Below are 23724 nucleotides of genomic sequence, written 5' to 3' on the forward strand. Positions count from 1 at the left end.
GACAGAGCCGAGAGGGGAAAGCGTTTCACTGCCCAGCGGGGAACTGACCCAGGACAACTTGGGGGATGAGGTTCTGGGAAGGAGAAACGAGGGAGGTCTTTTCAAGCCAGCGGCCGGGAGCTGCTCCATCCCAAGTCTCCATCCCAAGTCTCCGAGTGGCGCTGGGGGTGAGACCCAGGTGTACGTGTTGGTTCTGTGGTCCCTGCCTCTGCTCGTGGTGTCCGCGGCCCGTTCAGGCCAGCTGGGGTGAGAGGCCAGCGGCCACGCCAGGGGCTATTGCTCTACGTCCATGATCTCATTTCAGCTTATCTCTGCGCTTCATTTATGCTCGGGGACCAGATGCTCACAGGGGGTGAGACGCTTGCTCAGGGATGCACTGCTGGGGTGCGGACCCGGGTCTGTTCGTCTCCTGGGCTCCTGACTCTGCGCGGGCTATTCCACGGCCGAGCACGTCGGTCTCGGAGTCGGCCGGCCTCGCTGCCCACTTTCGAGATCTGTGACTTAGGGTCTCCCAGAATCCATTTTCTGCTCCAAAAAGCCAGGGAAATACCATCCATTCTTCTTGAGGTTGCAGTGAGGCTCAAACACACATATGTGAACCCACGGTGGAGGGCACGTGTTTACCTGTCCAGCTGCTCAGGGGTGGAAATGAGTTCTCCAGCAAGATTTTCTTCAACTAGAGGGGAAATATCCGGACACGTATGAGCCCCACCGCTCACTGCTCACGCACACACGTTCCCAGCTATTCGCGCACACACATGTATTTATATACACACATATTTATAGCCGTCTACATATGTGTGCATTCACACACACATCTATTCACGTCTATTTCTATACACATCTCTGCATATCCATCTACACGTCCGTAGACATGTATTTACATATGCATATATATTTATCTCTATCTATCCCCACGTATATTCCTATCTATCTATGTATACACACATACACACATTCCTTTTGCTTTGCTTTTCTTGGCTGGAAAGTTGGAGGTTCCTTCCTCCTCCCTAGAAATGACGGCATCATAATGATTCCTGAAAGCTACACTTTCTGCAAAGAGAAAGCAGCCTGGTCCCTGCTGGTGTGAGAGCAGGCCTTTCTCCTCTGTTGGCGCCAGCCAACGGCTGAGAGGAGCCTGGTCAGTCCACGGCCCGGGGCTCAACTTCCCTTCCTCCAGGAAGCAAAACAAATGTCTGATCTCTGAAGCCTCGAACCAGCAAATGGGTGGGGGGAACTGGGAGACCCCCCGAGCCTGACCCTCACCTATAAGGCTTAAAAATATGGTAATGCAATTAGCAGCCCCGGCAGCCTAATGAGGCGTCTCTAAAATGCTGATAAAATACTACTTAAGGAAAATGCTTAAGAGCCTCTTCAAACTTTCCAAAATGTGAAGTGCGTCCTTACGGAGAAAACGCCAATCTAGTCTCCTTTCTTCAAGGTTCAAGATTAATTAGGGGCTTATTTAGTGCATGAATGACGAAACAAATGAACTCTTGGATCACAAAGCATTGAAACCAATTTTTTAATCATTTTTTTTTAACAATTATGTTCCTATCATAAAAGTCTTCATTAGACGTTGTCACTGGCGTGTATTGTGTTAGGGAAGTGTTACCACCCTGGGCTTTTGACAAGACTGCATTTCCTTCCCATTAAAGAGGGCTCTCTTAACAAAAGCCTTTTCTTTCTTCCTAACAGCTAAGGGCTGTGGCTTGAAGGCCAGTCTAAGCTTCAGAGGAAGTTCAACTCCCTGCGTGTTCCTGCTTTTTCTGTAGACACGGCCTCTTCCCAAGTAGGACGGCCCAACGAGGTGCCGCATACACGCACCCGGCTCCTTGGACCGTGTGCTCATTTACACAGCCCTTTGCGATGACAAGACAGGCATGGAGAGGAAAGTGAATCCTGCATCCCTCTTTCTCCTCCTCCCTACAAACCAGTGAGTGGAAGCCAATCTGGACAGCCTCCTGCTACCCCCAACCCATCCGTTCCCTTCATTTGCTAAATGGTTATGGTGCCCCTACTAGTGCTGTGCCCTGTTAGGGGCCGGGGATACAGCAGTGAGCCCTGGACGCCGCTGTGCCTGCCTCCTTCCTCTGGGGGCCCCAGCTCGATCCACGGGGGCCAGCTGGCCCGCTGGGTGCATAGCCCCGCATGTGTGTCCTTGGTCTGCTTTCCAGCCCTGGCCAGCTCTGAGTTGTATGAGGCACACACACACACAAACCAACAAAAGGAGTCTGAACCACACTCCCCATTGCCCTGAGAGCATGCCCCACCTAGGGAAGCTGCTGAAATCCGGCCAACTCGACGTGTTGGCTCAGAGAAGGCCACGATTGCCACTGTTATAAACAGGTGGGGTGAGGGAGCCTGCTCAGGGGAGCACAGACCTGTCAACGGTTGGGACATGGTCCTTTGCCTGGCTGTGCGACCTTGAACTTGTTTCTTAACCTCTTTGGACTTCTGTATCCTCATTGGTAAGATAGGAAAACAATCATACTTGCAGCTTTGTTACATAGATTACATTTTATTTCTGTAGCTGAAGCCCTCTCTGTGGACAAAGCATTCGGTCAGGTGCTCTCACACACAGGACCTCATTTATTCGTCCCAGGAGAAAAGGTGAGGGGGACTGTCTGTACCTCTGTTTTACGTACGAGGAAGCTTTTGTTGAAGTTGCAGCATTTGTCGAGTATCACACAGTAAGACGTGGTCCAGCTGGCTTCAGACCCAGACGTTTGGACTCCCGACCCTGTATTCCTAATCACTGCCGTCTCTGCCGTTCAACACCTGGAACAGCATCGGGTGCATAGAACGTTCTCAACACGGGGTGGCCACTGTCGATCCCAAGTGCTGATGCGGTAGCTAACGGTGACGTCTGCCGTGGAGCCCGCCACAGGCCGACCACGACCGATCCAGGTGGCTTGCAGACATCATGGCCATCAGCCTTGGTCCACAGCTCCGTGAGCGGGACAACGTGAGAGCTTCCTCGGCCGGTCCCAGGTGCCCTGGGCCTGGGAACAAGGACAGATGGGGGCTGAGTGCGTGGCCTGCGCTGGACTGAAGTGTGGTTTTGAGGCGCATTCCCGGAGGAGCAGAAGTGCTCCCCCATTCCATTCTCTTCTCTGGGGCAGGGAGCAGACCTGAGGCTGCTCCAGGCTCGGGGAATTCACCGTCCGTACTGTCCCCGCCCCCAACCACCACCCTTGCGGCTAAAGGTGGGGGGCATTTGCATTCTGGGCTCACTGCACATGCAGGATGGGGCACTCCCTGGGGCTTTGGGGGGGCACATCTTCGGGCACCACCCTGGAACTGGAAGGGCTGGCTATGGAGAAGGAAGGAGCTGTGACCTGAACCCCAGGAAACGTGGCATCCCGAGGGTCAGTCAGGCCTGGGGTGGGTGGGCCGCCCCCAGCCTTCTACAAAGCCCTACTCGCTGCCCCATCGCCAGAGCACCCTATCCTTGATGGACACGAAGGAGACCAAGGAGCCGGCGGCCTTCAGAGCGCCTGGGGGCTGCAGTGGTTCAGCTACCCGATGACGACAGGAGATTTAGAGAAAGCTCGGATTTGCATCCACTTTGCATCTCATTTGCATGGACCCTGCAGCCTGCCAAGCCCATACCTCTCGCTCATCCTCTTGTGGGGGTGACGGTGGTGGGGGGGGGGGAGGAGGAGGAGGAGGGCCAGCAGGAGGAGGCCAGGGCCCCTGCCCAGGGCTGCAGTGGCAGGATCGGTCTCCTGAGGCCCAGCGTTCCCTGGAACACCTGCCAGTGGGCAGGAAGCTCTTCCTTTTCTTGTGTGGGGGGGTGTCATTTTCTCTCTTAAGCCAAGAGCTCACTGTGCTAAGTAAGTGACCCTTGTGGCTTAATGTCCATTTGGGTCACTCGGTTCCTGCTGCCGCCCATAGCACAGCGGTCCTGAGTGCTCCTGAACAGGGGGAAATGCATTGTCCTCGGTTTGAATGCAATTCTTTCTACAGAAAATTCTTTCATTACCACCACTTCAGGTGACCGAAGGCTCCGCCGGCCCCTTCCTGGGCCAGGCTGGCGGGCCCGCCCACCTCTCACCATGGCATGCCAGGCCAAACTCAGGGTCTGGGGGCTTCGGGGAGCCCCCCGGGACCTACCCCAGAGGGTCTGACGCCTTTACCCTTTTCAGACTTGGAAGGTGGAGGGACTGGGACAGAATCACAGGTCTGGTTTGACTGTGCCCACCCTGGGCCCCCTACCCCGACACCAAATTCCAGGAGGTGGGAAACAGCCGTGGGAGCAGTTTGCGTTCACGCCACCTCTCTTGCCTCCTTTGGAAACACACAGTAACTGACTGGGATGAGGACATGGAGCTTTTCTACCCAGCGGACTCTGCAATTTCTGCTGGGAGCTCCGTGTCCTGGGTCCCGAGCTGGACAAGATCAAATCCCAACTCTACCACTTGTCCCTGTGTGACTCTGGGCGAGTACTGAACCCCTCTGAGCCTTAGCTTCCTGCTGCCTCATAACCACGCCACCATCCTATTAGCAAATCTGAAGCCCAGGGGTCAGTGGCATCTGCCCTCCATGACATCCATGACAGGGATTCTCAGGGCATACACCTCCCCATCCCGTTCCCTCCCCCTCCTTCGTTTCACAGGTCCAGCATTCAGGGGGAAGATCAGCCCTTACCCAGAGGCTCCAGCAGAGGTGGGTCCTGGGATCTGACCTCAGCCAGTCCCCGTCACTCATTGGCCCCCTGCTCTGCCCAAGGGCAGGCCAGCTGGGGGCCTCAGCCACGCCTGGCTCTCCACTACCAGGTACTGATGGCTCCAAAAGAGCTCACCGAGTCCGTCTCTCTCCCCACACCCGAGGAGGGAAGGGGGGCTTGGGTGGGTGGGGACCGGGACCTGGGAAACACCAAGCAATAAAGGACTTTAAAATAGATTTACTTTAATTATATACTTCGGTAATTTGCTGCAGCTTCCCGTCCCTATTATTAAATTACACCAGTAACTCATCTAATGGATTTTCACTGAGAAAACATTCATTTTATTTTATTATGTTTTTGTGCTATGGTCTGTAACGAAGGCAACAGGGTCTGGCCTTGTACTCCGCATGGGCTGGCTGGGGGTGCCAGGTGGGGAGGGGGCTCCGAGGGACAGGTGGGGAGTCAGGATGCTGCCTTCTGGCTGGGGGCAGGGTAGCCGGGGTGCTGTCAGTCCGGAGAACCTGAAGGTAGAGGGCTGGGGGGGCGGGGTCTCTGTGGGAGGAGGCCTGGGGTCGGGGTGTCGGGGTATCAGGGAAGTCAGGGGGCTGCTGGAGATGGGTGAGGATGGGTGAGTGGACAAAGTGGACAGAACGGAGTCCCAGCTTCCCTCTGGGTCTGAGCAGGTGCGGGCAGCTGGGGGGACTGGACCGACCCTCTCCCCGCTCTGCTTGCTGCTGCTGGGGTGGGACAGGAGGAGAGAGGTTGGGAAGGAGCCCAGGAGCAGCCACGGGGGGCCCGAGTGCCTGGTTTTCTTTGGCACAGGGGAGTCTCTGAAGAAATTCAGGGCCACCTGCTCCGGCTCCGTTACCCTCCTGTCCAGTCCCGCGCTTGGGGGTGGCTGCAGGGGCCAAAGCTGGCATGAAGGCCTCTCCCACGGGCGTGCTGAGAGTCTGGAACATTCCGAGCTCAGTGGGGCCATCCTTGCTTCTTTGCCTCTCCCCTCCCCAACCCCTCTGAGCTGGAGCCTCAGCTGCGGCTCTGTCCGAATATCAGACAAAGACATTGTCCTCCCGCTCCTGGGACGCGGGGCCGGAGGTCAGCCGCTGGCAATCACCACCATCGCCAGCATCCTCCTCAAAACAGGCCTGTCGCATTTGCCGTTTGCTCACCTGTGTTCAGCACTTGCTCAGCACATTGTTCAAGTTACGACGGCACTCCTGTGAGGCACCTGCCGATCGTTATCATTTCTCATTGACGTACAAGGAAACTGAGGTGGAGGTCAGCTTGTTAGACGTATTAGTGCTGAGTGCCTGGCGGAGAACGTGACCTAGACGTGACCCCGAAGCTCAGGCTGGTCACAGCTGCTCTCAGAGCTTAGAGCACCAGGGCCACCTGCACAGGCCCCGCGCCTGGATGTTGGGAGGGCTGGGCTGGCGGCGGTGGGGACGGACTTTTACCACGAGTATCTCCGGCGGCCCCGTGACGTCACAGGAGCTGCCGGGCTGCCTCCCTGGAAACCCGTTTTGCCGTCGCGGTGGCAGGCAGCTCCCCGGTCACTCCTCGAGGCCTCTCGCTGTCCCACCCTGCTCTTGCTGCTTCCTCTCCTGGACGGCCTCCTCTCTCCAGGCCTGGCCTTCCGGTGACCCTGTCAGGCCCCGCCCGCTCTGGGAGGGGGACCCGGCCCAGACTCAGGTCTGAGGGGTGGGCCCAGATGCCCAGCGCCCAGGGAGGGCCCGGCCGGCCAGGCCCCGCCCTCACTCTATCCCACCTGCCAGTCCCACCTGTGTCCTCCCTCCAGCGGCCCCCTGGGGTGCCACAGCTGCACCCGCGGCGCACTCCACTTGTCACACGAAGGGCCTTGTCCTATCCCACTCTGGGCTCCCTGGCCCTCGTGTCCCCCCAAGGCCCCCCGAGGCCCCTCTGTGTTGTGCCCAGTTATTCTCTAGGCTTACACCTTGGAGCCTTCCAAGCTGCCCAGGTGCTACTCAGCTCGTAAGAACCCTCTGACTCGGGGCTGTCCCCAGAGGGGCACGCACCTGCCTCACCCCAGGTCGCTGCCCCCACCCTCATGCCTTAGGGGGTGGGTCTTCAACCTGGTGTCCCCCGGGGCCTCCTCCCCTCCCCCCACCCTGGGCCGCCTCAAGCCCGTAGCCTGCAGGTCCCCGGAGATCGGCCAGGGAGGAGGTGAGAGGGGAAGATGCACGCTCACCTGCACATTGTCATGGGAACAAAGCATCCGGAGGGACCGCCGTCACCTGTGCCTGGCACGTTAGAGAAGCAGAGGACACAATGCCTCCTTCTCGAAGCTGCAAATAAAGACAGCCAGGCAGGTCAAAATAAGCGAGTGACATACCTCGGTGTCCTATTTAACGAATCCCTGGCAACTAAGCGTCCTCCTAGTAAACAAATGAGCAAGTGCCTTCACCAGGCGCTCAGCGCGGGCGTGCGGTGGGTACTTCATGAGAGGCGTGACGGTGTTTATGGGAAGCAGGTGGAAAATTGCTTGGGAGGACGTGTGTAATTAATGGATAAACTCAAGCACCTTAAGGCAAATTAATTTGTCTCCAACCTTGAGTGTCTCAGCCAGGGATCTGGGGAGAAGAGGAGGAGGTGAGTTCTGCGGGTTACCTCTCGATTTCCCAACCTGAGAGCACAGGTGCCTTCATCTGTTGCCCAGGTAACTCCGCTCTCCTGATCCGTGAGCTACGGGTAGGGACCGACCTGTTTGCAGGCTGGAGCTTTCCAGCAGCTCTGTTGAGCTCTACTCTTGGCGCCCTTACTGGACGCCCTCTGCATTGGCTGCATCGTTGGAGGGTGACGTGTTGTCTCCGCCCCTTCGCCCACTTCTGACACCACGGTGCTTCTTTAGGGCGCGCTCTCTGCACCACCCACTACTGTCCTTCGTGGGCCGAGCCCTGGTTGAGGGAGCTGGGCACGTGGAGGACCCAGCACCCCAGGCACCCCAGTGGACGCAGATGCTCGCCCTTCTCCTTGGAGGACGTTTCAGGAGCAGAGTGAGTCTTGATGATGAAATTAAGATGAGTTTGTGCTTCCTCTTGGTGGGGAGCTTTTATTTCTGATCTGGTTTATTGACCACTTACTTCTAAATTACAGCCTTTACCTTCACCCAACGGCTGTGTTGCAGGTTTGGTTTCCCCGGAGGTGGACTGAGCCTGCAGGACGTTAATTAGAGAAAGAATGCAGGGAAGGAAGAGGGAGGGGGCAGAGGGCGAGTCTGGCACTCAGAGCTGTCCTGAGCTGACCCTTCATACCCTCCATCGATGGGACCTTGGCTGCGGCCCCCTGAGGGACGGTGAGGCCTTGGGAGCGCCTCTCTGCGGCTGAGACTGTCCCTGTGTGCGTGCGTGTGGCCAGCATTGACGGGGATCTGGGCGGCACAGACCAGTGTCCACCACGTTGTGGCGCTGCTCCGGGCTGGCCTCACTGACCCCCCCGGGTGGCCTAGGACCCCAGCCTTGGCCTCATTCTCATCATTATCCGTGTCCTTGCCACTCCATCCAAGTTCCTTTTGTCTGCCTAGAGAACTCCTACTTGTGCAGTGGGACCCAGACCAAAGGACCCCTCTGCAGAGATGTGGTCTCTGTCTTCTCTCCGGCCACCTGTGCTTCTCTCCCCTCTCAGGGCTCCACAGCGCCTCCTCCCTACCCCCTCCTGGGGTGTGCCCTCATGCCTATAAACATGACTTCCAGCAAGCCTGGCTCCCCTCCCCCACGGACCCTGGGGTCAGAGAAATCTTTGATTTCTCCAGCATCCCTGGCACCGAGGGCCATGCCTTGGAAGGCGCCAGATGCTCAGTGGCTTTGTTGAGCAAACGGTGGAATGAGCACAGGCGCCCCACGGTGTCAGGGCCCAGGCAGAGGGACCCCCAGGACCCCCAGGACCCTCAGGGCCGTTTGCCCCCTTGGACCTTGGGAAAGGTCCCGTCATCAGGGACACAGCTGTCCCCAGGAAGGTAGACAGAGAGGCTCAGTCGCTCACTCCGACATCATTCCTTGGCCTTTGTCCTGCTTGGAAAACCTCCCTGGATTCTTGGTCCCCGAGCTCAGTCAGTCTGACGCATGGGCTGGGTCTGCGAGGAGCTCTTCCTCCCTGTTCTGAACCCCCTTCCCTCTGGGACAGCGGAAGTCAGGGGGCCGAGGAGGGGCAGCAGCTGAGGATTTTTAGCTCTCCCTCCCTGGGGCTGCCTCCCACCCCTTTAAAGGTTAAGCGTACGTATGTGGCACCTACAGGACATGGTGGGCCTGACAGAACAGGAGAAGAATGATCAACGCTAGTGTCCTCGCGCCTTGGGCTCTGCTGCTGCCCTCGCTGGAGGGACGCTTCAGGGGCTCCCCGGTGCCCCCCGTGCAGTGCCCGCTTTGTGGCCAAGCTCTCTTGGACCAAGAGGAGGGTGGGCGTTCAGGGTGGGCCTAGCGGGGAGCAGGGGACGCCCTCTCGGGAAGACGGGAGTGCCTCGTGTGGGGCCAGGACACTCCCCACGCGGCTGCTCACTGCTGGGCTCGGGCAGGTCGTGTAGCAGCGGTTGGTGGGGGGTGGTTAGGGCATTGAAGGCCTAATCTCCAATGTGATATTTCGAGACGGGGCCTTTGGGAGCTCATTGGGTTTGGATGAGGTCACGAGGTTGGATCCTCATGATGGAATTCGTGCCCTTATAAGAAGAGAAGAGACGCCAGACTCTCTCCTGCCACGCGAAGACACAGCGAGAAGGCTGCGGTCTGCAAGCCGGGGAGAAAGCCCTCACCAGGAATGGAGTCTGCCCGCACCCTGATCTTGGACTTCCAGCCTCCAGAGCGGTGAGCGGCACAGGTCTGCTGTTCAAGGCCCCCGTCTGGCGTGTTAGAGCAGCCCGAGCCGACTGAGACGCCGAGTAGCCTTGAGGAAACTCGAACTCCTTGTTCTCTCGGAGCCTCCGTTTTCTCATCTGCAACAGGGGAATGCCGAGCCCCGCCCCCTGGGGTTCAAGGACAGTGAGATGACAGCATGTGTGCAGAGCGCCTGTCTTGGCACCTGCACAGGATGGGGGCTTGATGACTCTTGGTGCTTCCTCCCCCACCCTAGCACGCCCTCCTCCTCGGCTGGGAGCAGGGGGTTAGTCTGCCCCGAAACGCTTTCCTTGAAACTGGAGGCTGATTCCCATTGCGAGGGAAACGGAGAGGAAGAGCCAGCGACCACAGAAGGTAGGGAAGTGGGAAGTGGTACTGGGGGAGGGGGTCCCAGCACGAGGCCCAGACCTAAGCGCCAGCCCAGGCAGGGCACCCACCCAGGAAGCGAGGATGGTGGCGTATGCTCCAGAACCCCAGGCCAGTCTGGGAGCCTCAGACGTCCAGCATCCGTATTTGGTCTCCGGGGTGACCCATAGCACGTCCGTCCTTATGGCACCCACGTGGTGGCTGTGGACCAGGCTGCAGAGCCCAGGCCCCTTCCGGCCCCCACTGCCTGGGGCCACCTGCTAAAGAGCCCGCTGGCCTCTGCTTTCGGGGGAGCCCGGGAGGGGCCGGGGGGGGGCATCTGTGTGTTTGCAGGAGGGTGACCTATACGGGGAGCAGACTGCTGGGGGCCAGGCATGAACACATCTGTGCGCAGGGGCAGGACGGTACTGTGCACGGGAAAGGCTGCAGGAGGAGAGCTAACTGGTGGCACGAGACCCGGAGGCGGCACAGGTGGGGCCAGGGCGGGGTCTGGGGAGTGAGGCAGGGACCTGGCGTCTCAGGGGGCGAGGAGGGGTGAAGGTGGTTCGAGGAGCTACGGATGAAGCCTGGGGAACTCTAGCAGCGAGAAGAGAAGGCCACCGGGTTCTGATCCCTCCTGGCGGCATCGCCCGGTTGGCAAGTGGTCTGACCCTTCTTGACCCCTGGCTCCCAATTGCTCTAATTGGGAGAGTAACTCCTCCCCTTTGAGACAACAGAGCAGAAAGTGCTTGGAGAATAAAAGCACCGCTGGGCGCTTAAGATTTTACAGCGTATATAGCACCGCGTGATCGCACCGTCAAACATTCATAACTCCGCTATTTTCAAATTCATGATAATGATCAATGCCCCTGGGACTATTAAAATGCCATCCTAAGTGTTCACATTATTCTCTTGGGTGAGCGGAGCTTTGGAAAGGAGGAAAAAAAGGAAACTAGAAAACGCACAAACTTCTGAGAACAAGCAGAGCTGGTAGGAGCTCCCTTTTCTCGCCAGGAGCCTCGCCGGGACCCGAGGGATGCTGTCTCCCCAAGCCTGCTCCGGTCTCCGGCCACCGCCCAAAGAGGCTCTGAGGTCAGCGGCTCACTGTCCCCACATCTCTGGGTCTCTGTGGGGGGCCAGCAGGGAGGGAGTGTCTGTGTGTGTGCGTGCGTGCGTGCACCTGGAAGGGGGAGGCAGGAACCTTCCGAATCTGGGGCCCGTCCCACTTATCCCAGATCCGGGGATACGTCGACACGGGACTGGGAGGGTTGACAATTCCCTCATATGTCCTCTATCTGAACAGCTTTTGCAATGCCAGCCTGGCGCCCCGGCCTGGCCCACCGCCATCCTCCGAGGACTGCTGGCTCAGGGGGCTTGTGAGAGCCACGTTAACAAGCTGCACGCGGCTCCAGTCCCACTGTGAGGCGGGTCCCTCCACCCAGCATGCCATTCCTCTCTCCAAGAATGAGGTCTCTTTATGGTGACCGTGCTGTCTGGTGGAGGGGACATGTCGTCATGATTTCTGTACATCCCGTCTCAGCGAGCCTGCAAAGGAGGCGATGCTCTTCCCTTGTTTCCTTTCTCTGCTTTGTGGCAGATCGGACGCTTGGTTCCAAAATCTTCCTTCCCTCTCTACGTAGAATTTCACATCTGCGCCTTCGGCCAGGTGGTTTGTGGTGCCCCCGTTGGAGTGGGTGCACAGCTTGCCCCAGCCCGTGGATGCTGGCTGTGGCCACACGTGGAGTGTTTGTGGGTGTGACCCGGACAGTGGCTTTGGGTGTGCACATGTGACCGGGCTCTTGTGTTTCTGTTATTCGCCGTGAGCAGAAGAGGCCCCCTGTAGCTGCTGGTCCCCAAAGGAGATGCTTGGTCCTGGAAGTGCCCCTGCTGGCCTGTACTCACAGATAAGAGAAAAGGTCAGTGCTTTCAGTTGTGAGTCATTGAGATTTGGGGATTGTCTGTTACACAGTGTTATCATAGCAGTGGCTGGCTCATTCATAGGTCATTCATTCACTCAACAAACACCAAGGGGCTGCCATTGGTTAGGAAGGCTGCTAGTGCTGGAGATGGAAAGACAGTGTCCCTAGATAGTCCCGAGCCTTGAGGGGTTGATGGCATAGTAGAGTCATGCCTTTCAAGTTGTGGGGAGATCAGAGAAATCCTGGGGTGGTCTTTAGAGTTTGGGGTGGCCAGGATGGGAAGGGGAACTTGAGGAATCAGGATGTCCCCCTGCTCACCCAGAACTATACTCCTTATCATCTCTGGTACCTATCGGGGGTCCTGAGCAACTATTTCCCCAACTGTGCAGCCCCTGAACCGCAGGCCCCATGGGGGCTCCAAGGGTGACTAGCAAAGTCTTTCTCTTTCCTCTCTTGCTGCAAATACCAGATCTGATGACATGTGAGAACCCTCCTAGCTCTTCATGTGCTCACATGTGGAGAGAGAGGTCAGGAGACTCTCTGTCCTGGGAGACACAAGCTGCTCACCTGCTTTGCAGCTGTGAAAACCTTCCGCGTACCCGCTGGGTCTCACCTCGTCCGTGGGTTCCTCCCGAGCCGCACAGGCTGCGGTAATGAGGAACGGCCACTTTCATTCCGGCACTTCTCTTTCCCAGTGAGTGTCTACAAATGCCTTGGAGAGAATTAAAACATGAACTTCCAAGATTGTCTACTTTTGGGGAGCTGTAAGCAAACGGCACAAACAGCCGGACGGTCCTGCCGAAAGCCCCCGAGGCCATGTCTCACAGTATAACAGATCCAGCAGCATCTCGTAAAACAGTGAAGACACCGAGCTCTGTAGGAATAACTTAATCAGGCTCCCGGTTCTCCGATGGACACCCTAGTGTTGCTTCGCACGCGCCCTATGTACAGACAAGCCACAGCTGCTCGAGCCCCGGAGTCCTGCTCTGGGATGGGGTAACCGGACGCCCCTCACAGCTCACAGTGGGGCCAAGTACAGCTCTCCGAGAACTCTCGGGCCTTCTGAGAGGTTAGGGCGTTATTCATTTTTATCATCCTCACCAAAAACTATGTTTAGTCATCTTTTCTCTAAATTTCCTCCAACTTTCTGTTCGGTGTTTTCCAGATCGATGAAGTGCGCACAGGACCTCTGACCCTCTGTCTTTGTGTTAAGGCCTTATCGAAGTTTGTTCACAGGCAGACTCTGGGGCAATCCATTTGCAACCTTCCTTCCTTCATTTCATCTCGACTGGCCCGGCAGCGAGGTCAGGACACAATTCTGCGTCTGTTCTGACAGGTGTGAGTCTGTGGGTAGGGCCGGTGGGCACGGGGGCGGGGGCACGGTGACAGGCCAGTCTGGGGTGGAGAGTCCTGCCTGGGGGTGAGGGAGGTAGTCCTGCCTTTCAGGGAGTGGAGAGTTCCAGGGGAAAGAGCCTAAGGAGCAGAGTCGTGGGTATCATCCTTCTCTACCCCCACCCCCTGGAGAAGCTTTCAGAGAACTGGGCCCTGGAATCCTGGTTCTGAGAGCCTGGCCGGCCCCCCACCTGCTCTCATGGTTTCTGTGGGCTTTTGCCCCAGGGCCTTTGTCCCTTACTTGCTGTTTTCCTCCAGTTCTTGTAGACATCCACTCATCCGTCCATCTGTCCATCCATGATTTAACAAAAGGGACCACTTCCTGTCTCCAAGTTTGGGGACCGTTTCCAGCAGTGACAAAAGCCCAGCAACTGGGCTGGACTGACATTCTGGGAAGGGAGGTGGGGGGGCCGCATTTTGTATCAGGGCCCCTGCAGGCCTGCCTGAGATGCAGGTGATCAGCTCCATGCGGGACCCGAGCCGGCCCAGGCTGCCGGGGAGCCGGCTTTCTTGGTGCCACGGGCCACTCGCGGCATCTCGGCACGTTCCTGTCCCCAGGTCCCCGTGGGCTCAGGGATCTTCAGCTGTCCCCAGAACTAGGCACCATGTAAAGCAATAAGGTGACCAGGGGACACCTCCTGACCCAACCCTACTCTAGGGAGACACGGAGGCCGTCAGGCAAGTTTGAGGCCAACTGACGTCCTTTGAGGGCAAGCCAATGGCCCTGTGTGGGTTTGCTCATTATATAGCAAGTGGCCAGCGTGGCACCCACATTAGTGGCCCTGGAGGCTTCCTCTTAGTCTTCACATGTCACACACAGTCTTTTACTGCCAGCAGGGACTGCAGTCTCTCCTTCCTCCTCCAGTCCCACCTGAGTTGGGAAGAATTGGACACAAAGGCCAAAGGGACAGAAACTCTGGGAAAGGAAAGCTAATGTCGAGGCTGGCACCCCAAAATGACATGTTGATGACCCTTGCCTGGGATGGTTCATCTCATCCCTCAAATCCTGCATGTCTCAGGGAGGTGAAGTGACTTGCCCGAGGTCACCCTGCTGTGGGAAGGGCAGGGCAGCGTCCTCGGCGCTGGCCCCGAACCTCGGCTTGTCTGAGTCCAGAGCCTGGCGCCCGTCTTGCTGGGCAGGTTTTCTCCGCGCACAGCTGGCTGCCACCTTTGCTCTGCCCGCCCCGTGCAGTGGGAGGGCACCGAGCTGATTGCGGGCTGGTCTCCATGGCAACAGCTGATGAGCCTGCATCAGGAGGTGGCAGGGACTGCGGGGGACAGGAGCTGGAGGGTGGGGGTAGGGCCAGGAGATGGGCCGCGCTCCCAGCAGCCCTTTGGAAGAGGCTCCCAGTCCCACCTCGGTCCCATCTGTTGGGGTCACTGGCTCCAGGGTGGGGTTCGGCTCTGTGCTGGGGAGACCTGTTCATTCCACGTGTACGTCATGGACACGTACCGTGTGCTGGGCAGTGGGCACGCAACCCACTCCGCCCCGGGCTGTCTTGCTCTCTGAGAGATTACACACCCTGGGAGGCAGGTAATCGGGTAATCCCAGTCCACTGTGATCGGTGCTGTGGTCGAGGACGTTTGGGGCATGATATAAGCCCCTAGGAGAGGCACCCAAGCCAGACTTGGGAACAAGAAAGGTATCCAGGAGACGGGAGTGACTCCATGGCTTCCTGAAGAATAGGGCAAGAGATCTCTGCAGAGGGAAGGGACGGCGGGAGGGACAGAGATAGAAGCACCGGGGTCTGCAGGGCCCCAAGCACCTAGACTCTGGAGCTAGGTGAGGCAAGAGGTGTGGAGAGGGGAACCGGGCCCATCTTGGGGTCCAGATTAGGAAGGAAGGGGGTCTGCTCCAGACCAGGGCCTGGGTGAGGGATGCATTTGGTCTTCACGAGACCCTGAACTGGGCATGCTGTGATTCCCAGACTGCATCTGGGACCCTAGATAGGCCAGGTGGGTCCGCAGGCATAGCTGGCTTCTGACTCGACAGGCTCACCCAAGGAGAATTTCCTGACCTTGAGGGTGACAATGCCCAGAGCAGGCTGCCAGGACCCTTGCAGAGCCCAGAGGAGAAGGGCCTTCTGGGGGCCTCCTGGGGTGAGGTCAGCTGTCTGCTTATCTCTGCACATGTCCGGGCCATTGCATACTCAGTGCAGATCCCAGAGCGGGGCTGCGGCTGGCACTCTGGGGCCTCTCGTGCTCCCAGGTGTGACTGGGCTCAGTTCCAACCCCAGCAGACGCAGCAGGAAACAGCGGCCACGTCCTCGGGCGCATCTGGTCTGAGGAAGACTCTGGTCCCCTGCTCCTTTTGCAGGGCCCTGTTTCTTGCATCCCCATGGTCTAGAGGCAGTGCTGGCCTGACTGCTACAAGATGCTGGGCGGCAGTAAGCCAGCTAAGCTTGTCCCCAAAGGCCTCTGCATTTAGACAAATGAAGGTCTGGAAGGTTCTTTGGCTGAACACTAGAAAAACAGCTTACATCACCCAGCCTGAAGAAACAGGCAGGAAATCCCCTTGTTCCTGGGTGAGGAGAAGCCAGCCCATATTGAGAGAAGGCTCGTTGGGGGCCTGGGGGTGGGGCGTGCTGGCCCAGAGGGCCTTGCTGCTGAAGGTGAGGGGGAAGTGGGGACACAGCCGGGACCGGGAGGCACCTGTGACCTGCGTGATCAGGTGGGCGGCACCAGCAGGTCACCGTGCACCCCGTGTGCCGGGTTCTAAGGATGAGCCAGCCCCGAGCACAGCAGCTCCTCCTTCCTGGGGCTTCTGGTCGGCCGGCTCTGCTGGGCAGTAGGGCTTTCTCTGTGGCTGCCTTTCTGCTCTGCTCTCCGACTCCCTCCCTCTCTCCCCCTTGCATACACACGTGTGTGCACAGACACAACTGCACGCACATTTGCACACATCCACACGCCCACTCGCTTGAGCGCTCTGCATTTACACAAATCCACGCGTGTGCGTGCACCCGTACACTCTCCTCTGCGTACCTACGCACACACGCGTCCCTGCACACGCGTGCACACGCACACACCCTGTATCCTAGTCACTGCTCTCTCCCTGTGATTCCCCACCTGTTGCCCCCCCCCCCATGGAAGGGGCCTGGCCTTGTCCCCCGTCTGCCCGCCTGTCTTCTGTCAGTGAGGACCGGCTGCCATCCCCCTGGTGCTGTTGCTGAGCGGAAGTCACCGAGGGACAGAGACAGGGAGGAAACCACACTGTCACTCAGGGCGCCTGCAGCTCTGCTCTGGCCGGGGGTGGGGTGGGGGTTGCAGGGAGCCCATGGCCCTGCGAGTCACCAGTCTTAGAGGCGGGGTGTGAGCTGCTGTGGACCAGGACCGTGGCAAGCTCTTTCTCCCAGTCCCTTTTTATCTCAAGGACAGAGCCAGACCATCCTGCTCCAGGGAAGGGAAAACCCATGACCCCCCAGGCTGGACCCTGCTGGCAAAGTGGGCTCCCATGCACTCCTTGTCCTCCGTCTGCCTCTCTCCCTTCTTGGGCTCACCTTCTGGGCCTTTACATGGCCTCCAGTGGACGAAAGGCCTCAGCCTGACTCCTACAGGGCTTGCCCTCCACGTGGACGAGGCCACCGTCTACCATGGATGTACGAGGCACCCCCTGGAGTTGTGCAGAGTGGGGTGACCCTGAGGCAGCAGCTCAGCCCCATTCCCACAGCCCAGTCTGGTTCTTCAGTCCCAGTGGAGGGCCCCTGGGGCTCTGGGGACAGCGGTGCCCCTGGGGGGTTCTGTGTCCCTGGATCTGACTGTGGGGGAAAATACACATCTTCCAACCTTGTGTTTTGCCAGTGGGGGCAGGGATTACCCTGTCTGTCACTGAGAGGGGGTGGTGCGGGGAGCTCATTCAGGGCCAGGCTGAACGCACAGCTCTGCTTCGTGCCTCTGTCCCCAGGTCTCTGCTCTGTCCCTTCCATGTGCCAGGCACTGTTCTAAGTGCTTTACATTTGGTACCTTGGCAATGACTCAGGGAGACAGCGCTACTGCTGCCCCCCCCCCCCCCCGCCGCCCCGGGATGCGCAGGAAAACAGGGACAGGCCAGGTCCTACAGTTAAGTGGGAAGTTGATCCGATGTGATTTGAGCCCAGGCCGACTGGCTCTAGAGCCCATGCTCCAACCATGGGCCATCTAGCCTTCCTCTCGCAGGCAAGCCTGGGCCACCCCCTCCGTTGTTTCCAGGGAAATAAGCTCAAGCAGCCCCCTCACCTTGAGGGCACTTCGGCCCAGACCCCTGCCTCGCATGGTGGGCAGCCAGCCCCTCTCTGGGAAGGCGGGACCTGGGGTGGCTCTTCTCTAGCTGGCTCCTTTGTAGACCAGGGTCCTGGTGTGTTTGTGCGGGTAAGTGATGGTGCCAGGAGGGTCAGTCCAGAGGGCTGCCCAGCTGGGGTCCTGGGGGAGTCCATGGCAGGTGCCCAACTGGCTCTTCTAGAGGGCGGGGGGGGGCACATGGCCAGGGGCAGGGTGGGAAGGAGGGGGCAGTGGCGGCTTGAGTCTCTGGGTAGAGAAGGAGCACACCTCATGGAGACTTTGACTCTCCAGGGCCTTAGGGTGATGCATCAGATGCCCACACGGACCCAGCAGTGGACGCTGGTCCCCCATGGTCCTGAGCTCACCTGGTACCATGAGGCCAGATGCCCCCCTGACCCATCGCCTGCCTCCACTGGCAGAGGGGAGAGGGAGGCCCGTCTCCCAGCTGCTGGGCTTGGAGAGGAAGAGCCTCTGGCAGGTTAGTACACCGCTGCCCATTAGACATCCTTCCTGAGCCTCATTTTCTGTCTTTTTCATGCTAACTTTCCCACCATTAAAGAGCATTTTTAAAAAGACAAAAAAGGGAGCGAGAACCAGATGAAAGGGAGAATGGAGCCCCTGAATCCTTTTCTGCAGCTTTGCTGCTGCTGGGGTTCTGATCGGAATGGCGGGCAAATGAAGGATGCCACAGGGGCGAGATGTCGCGGGCAACCTGCCTGTCTGCTGAGCCCGGTGCAGAGAGGGAGAGGCGGCGCGTGGCTGGTTCGGCCGCACGCTGCACCCGCCGCCCAGTCCTGTGCCTGGCCCGCGGAGACGCTCAGCAGCTGTTGAACGAATGCAAGAGGAAACCCCACCAGATGGAGGGCGGTTAAGTCCACGGGGAGGTGGGAGGTTTGCACACCTCCTTCTCCTAGGGGTTCTGACGCTGAGAAAGGCTCAAGGTTCTGCACTCATGAGCCACCGGCTGTGGAGGACCCGACCATCCACGGCAAGGGGGCCCGGGCATCCTCCCCTCCAAACCCGGCTGGTGTCCGAGTCCACGGATTCCTCCAAATCGGAGTTTGGTTGGTCTGGCTCCCAGAAATACCTCGGAGCCCCAGGCAATGACCAAGGTCACTTATTCTGGAGGAAAACCCTGGCTCTGCCCGCCCCCTTCACACACACGCACACACACGCACATGCGACTTTCTCGCTATCGGCGTATTTGTCACACTTACTCCATTTCTCCTCTGGCTCGGTGACACAAGGTGAGCTGAAGGAGAGCTGTTTGGGTGAGGATTATGAAGGCGCGGGTACCATGGAAACCACTGGAAAGCCCGAAAGCTGCCTCCATCAAGAGAGCCTGCTCCGCCGCGATTGGTCGGCCATGCGGACCCTCTCCTAGCACGATGTGCGATTTTATTTATTTCCCCCCCTCACGGGTCTCATGCCCCCTCTCCCCTGCTCTCCCAGCTTGTACGCTCTCAGCTCAGGACACGGCCTGCGGGTCAGTGGGATAAGGTGCTCAGAATTTTTTTATACTTTATGATGTTTTCAGCCTCATTTTCTGGTCCTCGCTCCCCCCCACCCAGGAGGCAGCTCTGATTTTCAGCTACAGAGGTTGGAGGCGGCAAATGAGATGATGATAAACAGAGAGGGTGCCAGCTCCTGTGGGAGAAGCTCTGGGCCGTCATTTTTGGTCCCAGAAGCAGCCCTCAATGTACCTGCCGATCTGAGAAGCCCGCATGGGGGCCGAAGGCCGGGCAGGCGCTCGGTGGACGGTCTGAGCCACTCGGGGGGGCTTCTTCAGTTGGTGCTGATTCAAAGCCCTGCAGGCAACCTTGATCCCCTGAGCGGCTTCTGTGTGTGTGGTGGCCACTGAGGGAGGCTGTGAGCTCCTGGCCCCTCCCCCCCTTGGCTAGTCATCATCATAATAATCCCTTGCACTGCTCTTTCCCCTGATAGTTTCTATATCCTTCCTTTTGTTTATTCCCAGCCACAGCCCTGACACATTGGCAGGTCAAGTATCATTAGCCCCACTTTAGAGAGCTGGAGACTGAGGCCCAGGAGTTTAAGTGGCAGGGCTGGGCCTGGGCCCCCGGCCAAGGGTCCATCAGCAAGGGCTGCTCCCGTCACCGTCGTCGGTGTCTCCGGTAGATCCCCTGAGGAGGCTGTGAGCCGGCTTTCAGGGGTGGGCTCGGGGCCCCGGACCTGAAGGAAGGAAGGACCTGAGGAAGGAAGCTGCTAAGTAGTGAGGGGCAGTGAGCAGGGCCCCTCCCTCTCCTCCTTTCACGGTCGGTCAGTTTCCTCGAGGAGGGGCTTCTAAACGCTGTCCCTGTTCCCTGCACACGCAGGTGCACACGCAGACATACACCCCTGTTCACGCTTTACCCCTTTTGGTTCGGGGTCTGTCCCCAGCAAATCATTAACCTTGTTCTGGTGAAGGCTCTGACGGGAGTCATTTATCTGCTGATCCTGTGAGTTGACTGGGCTCCGGGGACGTTCTTCTGGGCTGGGCTGCCGTCACAGGGGAGCCTGAGCACGCCGGAGCCCCCGGGATGCCTTGCTCACAGAGCCGGCATTCGATGCTGACCGGGGAGGCTGCACGTGTCCCAGGCTGGGCTCCTCTTGGCACGGGGGCTCGCTTCTGCCGGGGAGTGTCCTCAGAGAGGTCCTTTCAAGAGGGAGGAAGTAGCCATGGGATGTGGCTGACCCACAGCGTGCCTCTCTCCGCCTTCTCCCGTCCATTCCCTTCCAGGCCTCTGACCATTCCTCTTCACCAGCCCCCTCTCCCTTGCTTTGTCCTTGGCTCTTTCCTCTCTTGAGCCCCCACATGACCTAGAGGTCACGGCCACCCTGTGATGCCGATACCTCATTTGGGCTCAGGACCTGAGAGCCGGCCCGGGGTCTTCAACCTTCTCCCCACGTTCCTGACAGGAGGCAGAGTTAAGAATTCCCAAGGGCCATCTCGCTCGTCCCGCCCAGAGGAGGACTTGTCTTCCTTCCCCAGGCTCCGTGCTCCTTGTGCAGTCCCCAACTTGGTGAGCAGACCCACCCCATCCATGGCCGTGGACTTCCGACCCCCCAGGTGCCCTCGCACCAGCGCTCCTGCGAGATACAACACGCACCACCTGAGTAAGCAGGAAAAAACACCCAGAGGTCGTTTGAAACAAAGTGAAAGGGAGGGGTGAGCACGTCTTGAGGGTTCTGTTTCTTTAGAGGGAAAGCGGAGAGCTGGTTGTTTAAAGCAGAGATCTGGGAGCAGTCCCAGCTTAATTGGAAAACCGCATTCAGAGGGACTGGAGAGGCCTCAGGAATGGCAAACAGCTTCTCCCGGCTCGGAGGAATTTTCTGGAAACCATAATGGCCGTTCTTCCCAACCACAGGCTGGTCTTTCTGGCAGAATTAGCGTGAGTATGTGGTCAGGGTGGCCAGGCTGGAGCCAGCCTGGATGCTTCGGCAGTCTGGGCTTCTCCAGCACAGATGAACAGAGGCCGGGGTTCGGGGGCGTGGCGCCCGGGAGCTGAGGGTCGGGAAACTGCCGCACGGTGCGGAGCCCGGTGGGCTGCAGCTTGGCCGGAGCTCCCGGCTGCCCCAGGAGCCCAGGGCCAGAGGGAAGTGCAGGCCGAGAGAGAAAGGGGCCGGTGACCGTGGAGTGCTGGCCTGGGGTGGGCACTTCGCAGCCTGTCCCTCAGTTAGTCCTGAGGGACATTCGGTTATCTTTTCCATTTGTCATAAGAAGAAATGGGCCAGGATGGTGAAGAATGTGCCCAAGATGTCACAGAGGAAGTGCTGGGTCCACCCAGGTCTGATTCCACACCCTGCCCTGGGCGCTGCCTGTCTGGTGCGGCCCTGTGATGGAGGAGGCAGGGCTCGGAGCCAGGCCTCGGAGGGCGGGCCGAGGCGCTGGGGTCCAGGCTGGGACTGGGCTCCGGGAGGATGGGGTTGTCCTCTGCCAGCATGGCTGCACGGGGTCTCCCCCCAACGCGGTCCGTCCCCTCTTCCCTACCTGCCCCCCAATAGTGGGCCGGTCCAGATCAGGGCTTGGCCGCCGAGGCCGGGAGTGGGGCAGGAAAGGAGGGTGTGGACCCACCCATTGTGATGGTGATGACACTGGGAGGAGGTGGGTGCCTCGTGGGGGCCTGGGAGGGTTGAGTCTGTTTGGGTCTTTCTGGGCACTCTGCCAGCGCTCCGGGGGTGCCAGCGGGGGGAGATGGGGTCACCCATTCTGGCGGGAGGGTGCGGCTTCACGTACCAGCGGTCAGGTGCTTCCTGGAATATCGGAGATCGTGGGTGTGCCCGAGGCACTTAACACTTTTTACTGATTTGTGTAATTGTTTTACTTAAGCCACGACTACTTGCTTACCAGGTGTAAGCAAAAATCACGCTCGAGCAAGAGCAAGGTCTGCAAGAAATAGGATGTGGGTAATTAAAAAAAAAGCATGTTTTTTTGTGTCTATAAGATAAAGACCCTTTATTTACTTATTTTTTTTAGGGAGGAAGATGGGGGTGAGGGGCCGAGGGAGAGAGAGAATCTTTTTTTTTTTTTTTAAAGATTTTATGTATTTATTTGACAGAGATAGAGACAGCCAGCGAGAGAGGGAACACAAGCAGGGGGAGTGGGAGAGGAAGAAGCAGGCTCCCAGCGGGAAAGCCCGATGTGGGGCTCGATCCTGTAACGCCGAGATCACGCCCTGAGCCAAAGGCAGATGCTTAACGACTGAGCCACCCAGGCGCCCCAAGAGAGAGAATCTTAAGTAGGCTCCACGCCCAGCGTGGAGCCCCACTGCGAACTCCAGCTCCTGACCCCGAGGTCTTGAGCTGAGCCAAAACCAAGAGTCAGACACTTCACTGGCGGAGCCACTCAGGGGCCCTTGAGGTTATGATTTTTAAAAGGGTCTTTTTCTGGGGTGCCTGGGTGGCTCTGTTGGTTAAGCATCTGTCGGGGAGTCTGATTCCTTCTTCTCCCTCTGCGCCTCCCCCTCTCCCTGCTTGTGCACTCTCTCTCTCTCTAAAATAAGTAAATATATTTAAAAATAAAAAAACCCATAAAATTCGTAACGACAATCTGTGCTCACAGCAGACAGGACTTCTGCGCTGCCATCGCACTGTTAAGTCACAGAGAGTTGTGACTTTCCGTTTGACCCAGGAGGGCTGCGGAGCCTTGAAAAAAACAGCAGCTTCCAGCAATACCTTCTAGTGCCCTCATCAGGTGCCTGGACCTGGACTAAACCCTTTCCTTATGTTAACTCCTTTACATGTCCCCACGCACCTACGACATAGGCACCAAGGCTGTACCCATTTCATGGGTGGGGAAATGGAGGCATGGAGCACTGACTTAGCCATGGTGGTACTGTGTGCTATTCCTAGCAGAGTCTGAGGTGGGGGAGGCTCGAGGCAGCCACAGAGCATGACCCAGGTTGGATTTCCCAGGGCCATCACGGAGCCCTGGGAAGTGTTCCCCTGGTACAGGGTTTTATAAAAATGTGTGAGAGTAAGATATATTTTTTAAAGATTTTATTTATTTATTTGACAGAGAGACAGCCAGCGAGAGAGGGAACACAAGCAGGGGGAGTGGGAGAGGAAGAAGCAGGCTCCCAGCAGAGGAGCCCGATGTGGGGCTCAATCCCAGAACGCCGGGATCACGCCCTGAGCCGAAGGCAGAGGCTTAACTGCTGTGCCACCCAGGCACCCCAAGAGTAAGATATTTTTATGTGCTTTCCTGAAAGAGTCCCCACATATGCATACACGTCAAGATCCACAAATCCTGGATCCTCGCTTTCCAAGTTGGGAGACCAAGCTCAGCAGCTTGTCCCCACTCCTTGGGCAAGAGTCTAAGCAGCGGGCCCTGGGGCCTCTTCATTTCCCGGTCACCCACCGGCTGCCTGAGTCCCCCACCTCCACCTGGTCCTGGGGGGTGATCCAGTTCTGAACTTGAGCTGCGGAGGGAGCCAGGGTGCAGGCAGATGGCGGTGGGGGCTGAGTCTTGCTCTCAGCGGTCCTTACTCTGTATCTCACGGTGGCCCCAGTCTCCTAATATGCCACCAGGCTTTGTTTCCCACGCTTCTTCTTGATGTTGATAAACCATTTGCTCATTTATTCCACAAGTAGGTACCAGCGCCCACCAGCTGCCTGGCACCCAGCTGAGCGTGAGGGACAAGGTGGTGAGTAAGGGGTCATGTCCTCCTGCCTTCAGGAGCTCACGCTCCGCAGGGGAAGGGGAACAGGGTGGCGAGTCCATGAATGGGAAGAAAGTACAGGAGCCTATGGGTTGGGGGGCTCTGACCCGCCTGGGGGTGCGGTGAGCCTGGGCGATGCT

This window comes from Ursus arctos, unplaced genomic scaffold, assembly GCF_023065955.2.
Source record: "Ursus arctos isolate Adak ecotype North America unplaced genomic scaffold, UrsArc2.0 scaffold_24, whole genome shotgun sequence".
Lineage (NCBI taxonomy): Eukaryota > Metazoa > Chordata > Mammalia > Carnivora > Ursidae > Ursus > Ursus arctos.